Consider the following 12,640-nt stretch of genomic DNA (forward strand, 5'->3'; position numbering starts at 1 on the left):
CATTTGTTGAAGATGCTGTCCTGGCCCCATTGTATAATTTTAGCTGTTTTGTCGAAAATCAGGTGTTCATAGGTGTGTGGGTTAATATCAGGATTTTCAACCCAATTCCATTGGTCTACCTGTCTATTTTTGTGCCAATACCAGGCTGTTTTCAGAACTATAGCTCTTTAGTAGAGCTTAAAGTCAGGAATGGTGATGCCTCCTGAAGTTCTTTTATTGTATAGGGTTGTTTTGGCTATCCTGGGTCTTTTGTTTTTCCATATAAAGTTGATTATTATCCTTTCAAGGTCGGTGAAGAATTGTGGTGGGATTTTAATGGGGATTGCGTTGAATCTGTAGATTGCTTTTGGCAATATTGCCATTTTTATTATGTTTATCCTACCTATCCAAGAGCATGGGAGATCTTTCCATTTTCTGGTATCTTCTTTAATTTCTTTCTTTAGAGCCACAAAGTTCTTATTATATAGGTCTTTTTCTTGTTTGGTAAGCATTACACCAAGATACTTTATGTTGCTTGTGGCTATTGTACAGGGTGATGTTTCTCTGATTTTTTTTTTCTCTGTTTCTTTGTCGTCTGAAAAAAGTAGGGCTACTGATTTTTTTTGAGTTTATCTTGTATCCTGCTAGTTTGCTGAAGGTGTTTATCAGCTGTAGGAGTTCCCTGGTAGAGTTTATTGGGTCGCTTATGTAAACTATCATATCATCTGCAAATAGAGACAGTTTGACTTCTTTCTTTCCAATTTGGATCCCTTTGATCTCCTTTTGTTGTCTTATAGCTTTAGCTAGAACTTCTGGTATGATATTGAAGAAATATGGAGAGGGCAGCCTTGTCTTGTTCCTGATTTTAGAGGAATTGGCTTAAGTTTCTCTCCATTCAGTTTGATGTTGGCAGTTGGTTTGCTGTATATTGCTCTTATTATGTTTAGGTATGTTCCTGTTATCCCTGATCTCTCCAAGACCTTTATCATGAAAGGGTGTTGAATTTTGTCAAAGGCTTTTTCGGCATTAGGGAGATGATCATATGGTTTTTCTTTTTCAGTTTGTTTATATGATGGATCACATTGATAGATTTTCATATGTTAAACCATCCCTGCATTCCAAGGATGAAGCCTACTTGGTCATGGTGGATAATTTCTCTGATGTATTCTTGAATTCGGTTTGCCAGTATTTTATTGAGTATTTTTGCATCGATGTTCATCAGGGATATTGGTCTGTAGTTTTCTTTCTTAGTTGTGTCTTTGTGAGGCTTGGTTACCAAGGTTAATGTGGCCTCATAAAAAAGAGTTTGGCAATGAACCTTCTGTTTCAATTTTTTGGGAGTACAGGTTTTCAAAGTATGACCTGAAAATTGTCTGGATTTCCTCTGTGTCTGTTGTTATGTTCCCCTTTTCATTTCTGATTTTGTTAATTTGCATGTTCTCTCTCTGCTTTTTCATTAGTTTGGATAAAGGTTTGCCTATCTTGTTGATTTTCTCAAAAAAACCAACTCTTTGTTGCATTGATTTTTTTGTATTGTTTCTATTTTGTTGATTTCAGACCTCAAGTTGATTATTTCCTGGTGTCTGTTCACCTGCGGTGAGTTCACTTCTCTCTGTTCTAAGGCTTTCAGTTGTGCTGTTAATTCGCTTATGTGACTATCCTCTGTTTTCTTCATATGGGCACTTAGTGCAATGAACTTCCCTCGTAGCACTGCTTTCAAGGTGTCCCATAAGTTCGGGTATGTTGTATCCTCATTCTCGTTGAATATTAGAAAGTCATTAATTTCTTTCTGTATTTCTTCTTTGATCCAGGTGTGGTGCAATTGCACATTGTTCAGGTTCCATGAGTTTGCAGGTTTTCTGCTATTTGTGTTGTTGTTGAATTCCAATTTTAAAGCATGGTGGTCCGATAAGATACAGGGGATGATTCCTATTCTCTTGTATCTGTTGAGGTTTGTTATGCCACCTAGTATGTGGTCAATTTTAGAGAAGGTACCATGTGGAGCAGAGAAAAAGGTATATTCTTTTGTGTTTGGATGGAATGTTCTGTAGATGTCTCTTAACCCCAGTTGAGACATAACTTCTGTTTTTTCTTTTTTTCTTTGTTGAGTTTCTGATTTGTGGTCCTGTCTAGTGTTGAGAGTGGTGTATTGAAGTCTCCCACTATAAGTGTGTGAGGCTTTACATGAGCTTTGAGTTTTAGCAGTGTTTCTTTTACAAATGTGGGTGCCTTTGTATTAGGGGCATAGATGTTCAGAACTGAGACTTTGTGTTGATGGATTTCTCCTGCAATGAATATGAAATGACCATCTTCATCTCTTTTGATTAATTTTGGTTTGAAGTCTAACTTGTTAGATATTAGGATACTCACGCCTGCGTGCTTCTTGGTTCCATTTGATTGGAAAATCTTTTCCCAACCCTTTACCCTGAGGTAATGTCTATCTTTGAATCTAAGATGTGTTTCTTGTATGCAGCAGAAGGATGGATTCTGTCTTCGTATCCATTCTGTTAGCCTGTGTCTTTTTATAGGTGAGTTAAGACCATTAATGTTGAGGGTGAGTAAGGACCATTGATTGTTGATGCTTGTTTTAGGTTTGTTGTTGGCAAAAATATGGAACGCTTCACAAATTTGCGTGTCATCCTTGCGCAGGGGCCATGCTAATCTTCTCTGTATCGTTCCAATTTTAGTGTATGTGCTGCCAAAGTGAGCACCATTTTGGGAGTTTTAATTCCAAATGTAATCAAGTTGACAACAGGATTAGCCATCACAACAGGTATTCCTCCAAAGAAGATAGAAAATGGCCAGTGAACACAAAAGAGATGCTCATCACCATTAACCATTAGGATAAAAAAGTCAAAATGATACCCAGACTGAAAGTACATGTCTATCATCTCAGCAATCAGAAGACTAAAGCCAGAAAACCGGAGAACTGGGAGATGGTGCCAGATGAGGCTACATAGAAAAAAAAAAACCTCAAAAAATAAAATAGACATCCTATTGCCCTCAAACATCACAGTCCATTGCACTGCTACTGGGTACCCTCTAGAACTTGATGGTAAGATCTTATTGCTGAAGACAACACACATTGGGGGAATTAAGCTGACACTGGCTTATTAGCAAGTTTTCATCGTGCTGGAAGGTATTGACATGCTTCTGGGGAAGAAAAATAACCAACAGTCTTACCCACCTGTGAAACTTGTGATTGTCAATAGTGACTGGCCTGGCAAGATATGCCCACTGGGGCAATAGTGGCACAATTACTATGGGAGCAACTATTTCCTATTGGATTTCAAGAACCTGTTAGGTAATCACACACCCTTCAGAGGATACTATTTGTTCTGCTAAATGAGCATAGTATTAAACTGACTCCTAATGAATTATTGTAAACACATAGCTTAGTGCATCTCTCAAGCCTTGGTAATAAAGCTTCTTTTTATATTGGATGGCAATTAATACAAAGACCAACAACAACATACAGAGATTATGAGACTGTGGAGTACTTATCTCTCCATGGGACAGCTGTATCACACTTTCTACTCCTCAGACTCAGGGATCACTGCTGAAAGAGTGGCCAAAAGATCATAAGAGCGAGAAGTAGTAGACATCTGTAGCAAAACAGTGTTTAGAGGCATGACAGGGCCATCGCACATAGAATTCACAAGATCCACACTATATGCCCAAGACCTATGCATTATCAAATCAGCCAAAATCCCATAAGAGATAGGGGAGAGCTTCATCAAACCTAAACCCCTACCTAAGGAACTCTGGCAATTGATAGCTGCTGTGCAAAAAAGAATCCATCTTCCTCAAGGATGCAGCTCCTGAGATGTTACCTGTCTTCTGGTAGATGGTCCTACACGCATGCACATGCTGGCAACACTAACTGGACTTGGTGCATTTTAAGCCAAGCATTGACTCTAGGAGGGAAAAGTGGTAAAGGGGTAGGGTAGGGGTTGGAGGAAAGGGAACGGCTTAGATTTGATCAAAACAAGTTATATGCATGTATGAAATTCTTAAGCAATATCAATTAAAACAAAAATAAAAGCTAATATAATACTAATTATCTTATCCTTGAGATGGCTCCCATGCAGATTCATGTTGCTAATTATAAGTGACAATTGTCTGCTCAACCCTAAATTAGACATGCATGCCATTATCTCAAAGGCTCATGGGACCCTGAAAACAAACAGAAAGCCCAGTAAAGTAAAAACTGTGGGCAGCAAAGGGAAGACTGGAGGCCTGCATTGTGTGATGGAAACAGACCATGGTGCTGTGCCAAAAACTACAGACACTACCCAGATACCATCGACAGGTAAGCAGGATGTGACCTGCCCGTGCTGTAGAGTCGTAACAGGGAAGGGAATCATGATAGAAGATGGATGCACTTGAGGACATTATACTGAAATAAGCCATTCACAAAAGCAAATGGGCTCCTTGCCGTCCTTAGTAAAAAGTGTAGAAAAGATTGTGTTACTGGGGGCTGGAGAGAATGGGGAACCAGGGTTTAGTTGGCAAAGAGCTTTTATTTCATAAGATGAAGAGGTCTAGAGATGGATGGTAGCAATGGTCACTCAACATTATGAATGTACGAAATCCAATGACCTGCACACTTGAAAAAGTCATGATGGGAAACTTTACAATCTATTTATCTTACTCCAATGAACCACATTGTGGTGTGATTGTACTTGTCTACAAAGTAAAACAAAATCTCACATTTGGCCCTAGTTCTCTGATTCTACACTTGAGGAGAAAAGAAGCTTTATACTTTATATGCATTTTAAATATACTGTATGTATTTTATGTTTATGCATTTTATACATATTTATAGACTTCATCTTGTGTACTTTTATATTGTATCTGCCATTATGGTCCTCATTCCAACAAGCCCTTTAACACTGTTAATCAGGGTAAAAATAGACTATTTCTGTTGAGGATGAATAAAGTTGCTCGGTTGTCTTAGAATTAACAACTTGAAATTACAAGACTTGCTGAAATTGCTTCCTACATTCAGAGAGCTAAGCTCAGTGCACAGTTTGTGCCTGGCAGTTCACTTGTACTCACATTAGCAAAGGAGCTCTGGGCCATAACCTGGCAGGCATTTGCTTTCTGTTTTCCTAGGACAACACTTTGAAGCAAGGATGTTGTAAAGTCTGTTCTCCGCTCCTGAGTGCAGCACCACTGAGGGCCAAGCCTCACACCTCATTTTAAATGGCTATGTTTACAGCTGAGCGGGGAGTCTAAAACAGCAAGAAATTCTCTGTTATATTCTTTGACTTGCCACTATACTGTATATCAGACAAAGCTGAGCAGAAGAGGTCTATCAGGGGAAAGGCAGACAGGCAAGAGTTTACCTTGCATGTTGTCCATTCTAGTTAGGAATATCATTATTTTCTATTAAGGTTGATTCTCCTGTCTACATCCTACAAGACAGCTAAGCACTTTGGGAAATTATATTTATTCTTGAAAGCAACTGAGACACTATTTTGTCAATTACCAACCCAAAAGCAATGAAGTTAGCTTGCCATAGTTTTCAAAATTCATTAGAATGATGCAGTTCTGCCCAAATTGGAAATCTGCATTGGCACATCTCTTTTACGGCTGGAAGTTCTTCATTCCTTCCTTCATCATGCCTCACAGTTCTACACTAAGAGAGACGCTTCCTAGCCTCTAACTCCTTCTGACCTCCCTGAACTTGAAGCAGGCTGAATGCAGCCAGTAGATTAGTGCAGAAGGCCAGAGTTGGGGGAGGGGAGGAGGCTGTAGATGGTGTTAACTGGTTCCCTGTTCCCAAAGAACCTATACCTGACTGGAGAGGTAAATCAGCATACATGGGGGAAATAGTGAATCTGTCTTATAATTTCCCTAGAACTCTTCCCTAGTCCCAAAGGAGTTAAGCTGCACGTATTATAAAAGAAAATAGAAAGCAAGCCACTGTATTAGTTGCTTTTTAATTGCTCTGATAAATGCCACAATGGCGGCAACCATACAGAAGACTTTATCTGGGCTTCCTCAAGGCTGAAAGTCCATCATGGAAAGTAATCATGGCAGCAAGTGGCAGACTTGGGAACAGGAATGGCTGAGGGCCCACATTTCAAACCACATGCAGGGAACAGAGAGAGATCAAACTTGACGTGGGTTTTGAGAGTTTAAAGATCACCTCCAGTGAGACACTTCCTCCAACCAGGCCCTAAGCCTCTCCAAACAGCACTACTAACCAGGGACCATATATTCAAAGCCCCAAGACTATGGGGGACGTTATCATTCAAACCCACAGCCATTAACTGAATCTGAGAGCAGGAGATAGCAAACTAGGGAGGTGGATCTAGCCATAAGAGTGCAAGCACATGGACTGAGTTTGATCCCCAGCACCCACATAAATAAGGCAGGCATGGCAACAACAAACTATAATCCCAGTCCTGGGGAAACAGAGTTGGCAGATCCCAGGGGCTTGCTAAGCCAGTAAGCAACAAGGTCCATGACTGACCTTGTCCCAAATGTATGGTGGAAAGAGACTGAGGAAGACACTATACATTGATCTCTGGCTTCCATACATACATACACACACACACACACACACACACACACACACACACACACACAAACACACACACACGTGCACACGCGCACACTCACACATAAGAATGTAGAACAAAGCTGCTGGCAAGAAACAGAGGTATGGAAGGAAGCTTCTGTTTTCCTTTCTTTCCAACAGTGAGAAGGCCCTAGTTTTAGTTGGAAACTAGTAGTATGTGTTATGGCTATGTTACGAAGTCACCTTGGGTGCTGCAGAAAGATGTTTAAAATGTCACAGAAGAGCCCAGAAGAGCATCAGGGGAACTACTGTTCTTACACTTGAGAAGTGTAGTTGCTTTGGTCTGCTGCAAAGCTCATGGAGAGAGCCGGGGAGGGGGTGCTATAGGTTCAGAAGCTAGAATTCTGTCAGATGGGCTTGCTTGAGAAGATAAGGTAAGTTGTAAAAAGCACTAAGGGTGTGTCACAAATGTCCAGCCAAACACTGTGTTCCTCTCCTGAACTCCAAAGTGCATCTCCTCTAGGCTCCTTTATCTCAGAAAAAAAAATAGCCCTTATGGCAATTTGCTTCATCTGTATGCAAATGATCATTTACCCACCTATATATCTGAAGTAATTGGCTGGATTCATGGAACACAATTCACCATGCTGACCAGTGTTAGAGACACCAGTATCCAAGTGAGCCTTAAAGCAACAAAATATTCTAGAGAATAGCAATATGAAATAAGGTTCCAGGGCACAGAACATTTACGACATAGGCTGATGAGGAGCCACAAAGGAGGCCACAGAGCAGAGGCCAACAAAGAGACAGGATGAGAAGACACCACAGTGGGATCTGCCAGCTGTGTAAGATGCTGTGAGCTATCACAGAAGAGGAAGAACAGACATGTAAGGTTAGGAAAGATGAAGCTGCAGGTAAGTTCCGAATGTTTCTGGACTGTGGTAGGGAAGCAAACCACATAGAAGTGTCTAAAATACAATGCAAATACATCAGACAGCATTAAATTCAGCTATCTGCAAGACAGCTACCCCATGGGGGCTAGCACAATGACTTAGTAGGTAAAGGCAGTGCCATTAAGCCCAACAACCCGAGTTCCAACCCTGGGACCCACATGGTAGAAGGAGAGGAGTGATTCCCACAAGTTTTTCTCTGACCTCCACATGCATGCCATGACAAGTGCACACGTGTGCACACACACATAAAATAAGTAAGTTCACCAGCGAAGCTGAGGAGGTTTTTGTCTTAGCACATACTGACTTGCTGTGATCATATACTGCCTTTAGCAGCTTTCCAGTATACACAGAACACATATTCCTGAAGGCCAAACCAGCACAGGATGTCTACCAAATTCTCCAGCATCCATAAGCAGGATGTAATCTATTTTGTCAATCCTTCATTTGCAGCCCACAGTTCCTACAGACCCTGAATATATAATTATGTGCAAATGTGTGTGTGTGTGTGTGTGTGTGTGTGATGTAAAAGTGTCGTATGTGCACGCACATATGTATCTTATATTTGAAGAGCACAGGTCAAAGTCACCCTCCACTTTATGGTTTCTCCCTAAACCTAGAGTTCATTGCCTTGTCTTGGGTCTGCTGGCTAACAGGATCTGCCTTGCTTTGCTTCCCACACAAGGCTGGGAAGACAAACATAAGCCATTGTTCCCAGCTCTTGCATGGATACTGGAGATTTGAACTCATATATTCATGGTTGTATGTCAGGCACATTGCTGCCTGAGCCATTTTCCCAGTTCACAAATGTACTTTTCAAGTGAAAGGATCCATAGTTTTATATTTCACTCAATCCTCAAAGGGTCCATGACTTCCCTTCAAAGGAGAAAGTGCTGGGAACTTTATTCTATACCAAGGAAATTGCCTTGCTCACCACACTGAAGCAGACCTTCTCTGAGGTCACACTCTTACAAGAGCATCATTTATCATCATCCAGGGCACTAAGCGGCATTTGTGCCACAGTCAAAGAAACTTCGAATCGCCTAGCAGCCCAATAAATCACCCGCCCATCTCATCTAGTGCTCCTGCAAGCTTTTAAAGACTTTGATTCCAGGGAAATGTCACTTCTGGGCATGGAGCTTCAGAGGCTGATAAATGCTAAACGATCCATCAAATTGTATGAGGCCAATGCAGGGCCTAAGTAGAGGCCACACTGTGCTTTGCCTAAAGAACCATTGCTCAGGGCACAGAGCAGCATCCGATGAGGGCCCTCCTAATCCAATTTCTAAAATCAGTTCCCATCAGAAACTCCTGGTGTAGGCAAGACATTGTGGCGGCTCTGAGCAATACCTGGCATTCTGATTCAGTCAATGCTATTGCAAGTCAGGGGCATTTCACTCCACTTTGAAAACCTGAACTGAGGCTGCTGAAAATGTTCGATAGTGATACCAAATCTAAGGAATTTTAGGGCACAGAAGCTCTTGAGAGAGCTTCAGTCAGCTCTCTCTGCTTCAGAGCAGCCTGCACTTCTAGAGGGGCTCTGATGTAAAATGCCAACCTTGCATAAGCTTCAAGTTTAACTCCTCACTTGCTACCATCATAATGGACAGAGCTCAGGTTAGCCAAGAATCTGGCATTAGGCACTACTGGAAGCAATATTTCGACTCTGTCGTCACCTTCTTTGAGAGCTCAGGGCAGGAAGGACACCTTTCTTTTTTTTTTTTTTTTTTTTTTTTTTTTTTCTTTTGTTTTTTTTTTTTTTTTTTCAGTCATCAAATTTCAAGACAACACACAATTAGTTCTCTCTTCTCCTTGTACCTTTCCACGTCCAGCTTCCAACAATATCCACCACACAGAAGTAGCAACATTGGGGGTGAGGGTTCGCTTAAACCCAGAAAATAGATAATCGATGCCTGGGGTTTGGGGCAAGTCAAGGAGCTCAGCATCCTGGTCTCCTTAAGTATTTATCATCTCAGTTGGGAACCTTCAGTCGCCTCTTCTGGTGATGAAAGAGATGATGGAATGTCGTGACTGGGGTTAACTCTGCTGAGCCGTGGACCGCTAGCACACATTCCTCCCACGTAGCTATGTTTTAGTGCCTGTCGTCTGCCCTCCGGCTGGCCCACCTCCTCCCCTTCCTTCTGTCCTCTAGAGCACAGTTATCTTTTAATCAATAGAATTGCTGAGAAGCTAGATGAGCATCATCAGTTAGGATCAGAAAGAGAAACTGGACCAGGATTTCAAGCATGGGAAAATTAATGTGAGAATTGCTTATACAGGTACACAGTGTGTTGGAGAAAATCATGAGGCCTGGGTAGCAGTGTCACAGCAATAACTGATGCCTCTCCCAGCAGCAGGCATGAAACAGGTCTGTAGCAGGAGCAGAGTGAACCCATGGGGCTGCATGGACAGAGTTAGAGCTCAGAGGAGAGACTACCTAAAGCACAGTATGAAGCACAGACCCACACTTCTCTCCTTCCTGGCTAACTGCACCCTCCTCACGTGCACTGGAGTACCAATGACAGAAGTCAAGAAAGCCTGGGAAGCACAACTCTATCACCCTGGGCATCATAAACAGCTGACTCACAAGGACACCTTGGGAACAAAAGAGAGTATAAACATTTCCCCAACATCAAGACAGTGAGGGCACACACATGCTTAGGAGGTGACATAAGTCCTTTGAAGTGAAAGTTCAAGAAGCAAGCACATTCATTGCCCACAAGAAGAAGTACATCTGCTCCTCACAGGGGCAGCTGAAGGCTCACCCCTTAGACCCCATCCTCCAAAGCCATCCATTCAAATGGGATTCATCAGGGAGCTCATCCCAGACCCCTGCACTGATTCTCCCTCTCGGCAGACATTAATCGCCTGTAGCCCTTCATCTAGGGTGGGGCCTTGTGAGATTTCCTCATTCACACTGGGGTGTCAGCTCATTGTCATTGTGAAGGTTTTGTTTAGTTGACCATATTGTTAAGACTTCCTGGGTGCAGCTCCCTGACACTGCCTCATGGACTGATATTCAGGTCCTCATGCTCTTACAATCCAAGTAGTCAGCCCTAAGCATATGCATATCAGCAACACTAAAATTATTCAGCAGCTTATATATGTGGATACATACATGGATATGTGTGTGTATATACATATACATATATATATACATATATATGAAAACAGGTCATGAATTTGAAAGGGACACAGGAGTTAGAAGAGAATGTGGGGCAGGAATGATGTAAATACAGTACTCAAGTGCAATATGTTCAAGAAAAAGTAATGAACAAAAATAAAATAATTTAAATGCATGTATTTACTGAGCCAATTTCAATTGGCATGAATGCTCTAAACTAAAACATTATGTCTTTGCAAAGGAAGAACTTTGCACAATCAGTAAAAACCCTGCAATCCATGACTTGAGTGACCTGGAATCTGAGCAGATATGTATCAGGCAGTTCTGGTGGCTGTGTGAAGAGTTAGTTTGTGCAGTGTGAAGTGTATATGTTGTATGTTTGGAATCATACCTGCAGTGAAGTCACGCAATGCGACCCATCCGACACAGCTAGAAACACTTCAGGTTAACTGTGCATTCTATTTCCATGAATTTTCAGTCATGGAAACATGAATTGTTCCCAAATTTTTTACAATTTTCACATTTAGTTCTTCCATACTGCACTGGGTCCTGGCCCACATCTAAAGAAGCTTGGCGTGTGTGAGAGAGGCAAGGATAGGAAAGGAGGAAAGGGAATTGGCCCCGTATGTTGAGGACCACCCTCTTTTCTTGAAATTCTCAGTTGAGCAATTTCTAGGTTTGAGGCCTGTATCTCAACACCATTTTTAATTGATTTAGAGTTTAGCCAACCTGTGCTAGGAATCCCCCAGTTCAAATACAACTGTGAAACAGGGCTGGTGGATGAGGGACTCTACTATTAAACCCCTTCTCAGTGACACAATCTGCTGTCAGTGGCCAGATGAACATAAAATGACCAGATCAGTAACAAAGCTGGAAACTGGAATTATTTATGTGAAGAGAATTAATTCATAAGATCCAACATATTTCTAGAACCTCCTTCTTACAAATTCAACCATAAAATGTGAGCTCTTTTACAAGTTCTGGGAAACTAGGCTTCCTTGTTTCCTACCCTCAGCCCCGCCCACAGAAACCAGTCAGGTAAGAAGCAGCTGGCCCTGGGAGAACACCCACACTCCAGTGGATGGCAGGTATGGCGAGTAAAAACTGTCAATGGTTATTAAATTTAAAAAAAGAAAAGAAAAACAGGACATGGGGATGGGGAGAGTGAGGAGGTGGGACAGATCTGCAAGGAGTTGGGGGAGGAACTGAGGATGACTGTGGTCAAATGCACTGTATAAAATTCTCAGAGGGCTAATAAAAAAAAATAGCAATGCACAAGGAAAAAAAAAGAAGCAGCCACTAAATGTAAACTCCTGAGAACCGCAATGAGACATATCCAATGTTACTTACCAACAAGGAAATGCCTTGAAAGCAGGCTGAATAATGGCATCCTCACTAATAAGCTCCATTTATTTTTCACACTGTGTGAATACTTAGTGGGTGACACTCCCTCCATCTAATGGGGGCTCTGCCAGATCACAGGGTAAATAGCCTGCCCATTTCCGCAGAAGGTTGGAGGTGAGACTGTTGAGAAGAAAGAACTAAAAGTAGATGCAAATGAGCTTGGAGGCCTAGAAGGGAGGAGAGGCTGAGAAGGGAGATGAGAAAAAGAGTGGACCCACAAGAAGGAGGGTGAGAAAAGAGGGGAGTGGACCCCGTAGCTGTGAAGTCTATGAGTTTTCACACACACACACACACACACACACACACACACACGGGGACTATCAGACCTCTAATCTCCCTCACTTCATGTCCCTCCCTGTGTCCACCCTGTCCCTCTTCTATGCAGGCCTAGAACCCTTTCAGAATCTCTGCTATACTGTGATGTGGTCCAGGAAGCTGAGAGGTCACACTTCATAGATACACAGGAATTAGAAAGAGAAAGATGAATCCTAGTGCTTGGTTATCTTTCTCCTTTGTATTTGGTCCAGGACCCCAGCCTGTGAGATGGCTCTACCTACATGTGCAGTTGCTCTTCCATACTCTGTTAAACTTCTCCAGGAACATTCTCACAGATGTGCTCAATAGTGTGTCTACTAGGTGGTCCCAAACCCA

The 12,640-nt window shown here is 42.0% G+C and overlaps 1 non-coding gene across 1 annotated transcript; it reads right to left on the reverse strand.

Annotated features, from left to right (window-relative positions):
- Positions 1-2,583: 2,583 nt before the first annotated feature.
- LOC127235903 (U6 spliceosomal RNA) lies at positions 2,584-2,690 on the reverse strand. The gene has a single exon (XR_007835742.1). It is a non-coding gene; the product is annotated as a U6 spliceosomal RNA (small nuclear RNA).
- Between the last annotated feature and the right edge of the window lie 9,950 nt (positions 2,691-12,640).

Source organism: Phodopus roborovskii, unplaced genomic scaffold (genome assembly GCF_943737965.1).
Source record: "Phodopus roborovskii unplaced genomic scaffold, PHOROB, whole genome shotgun sequence".
In the NCBI taxonomy this organism is placed as follows: Eukaryota; Metazoa; Chordata; class Mammalia; order Rodentia; family Cricetidae; genus Phodopus; species Phodopus roborovskii.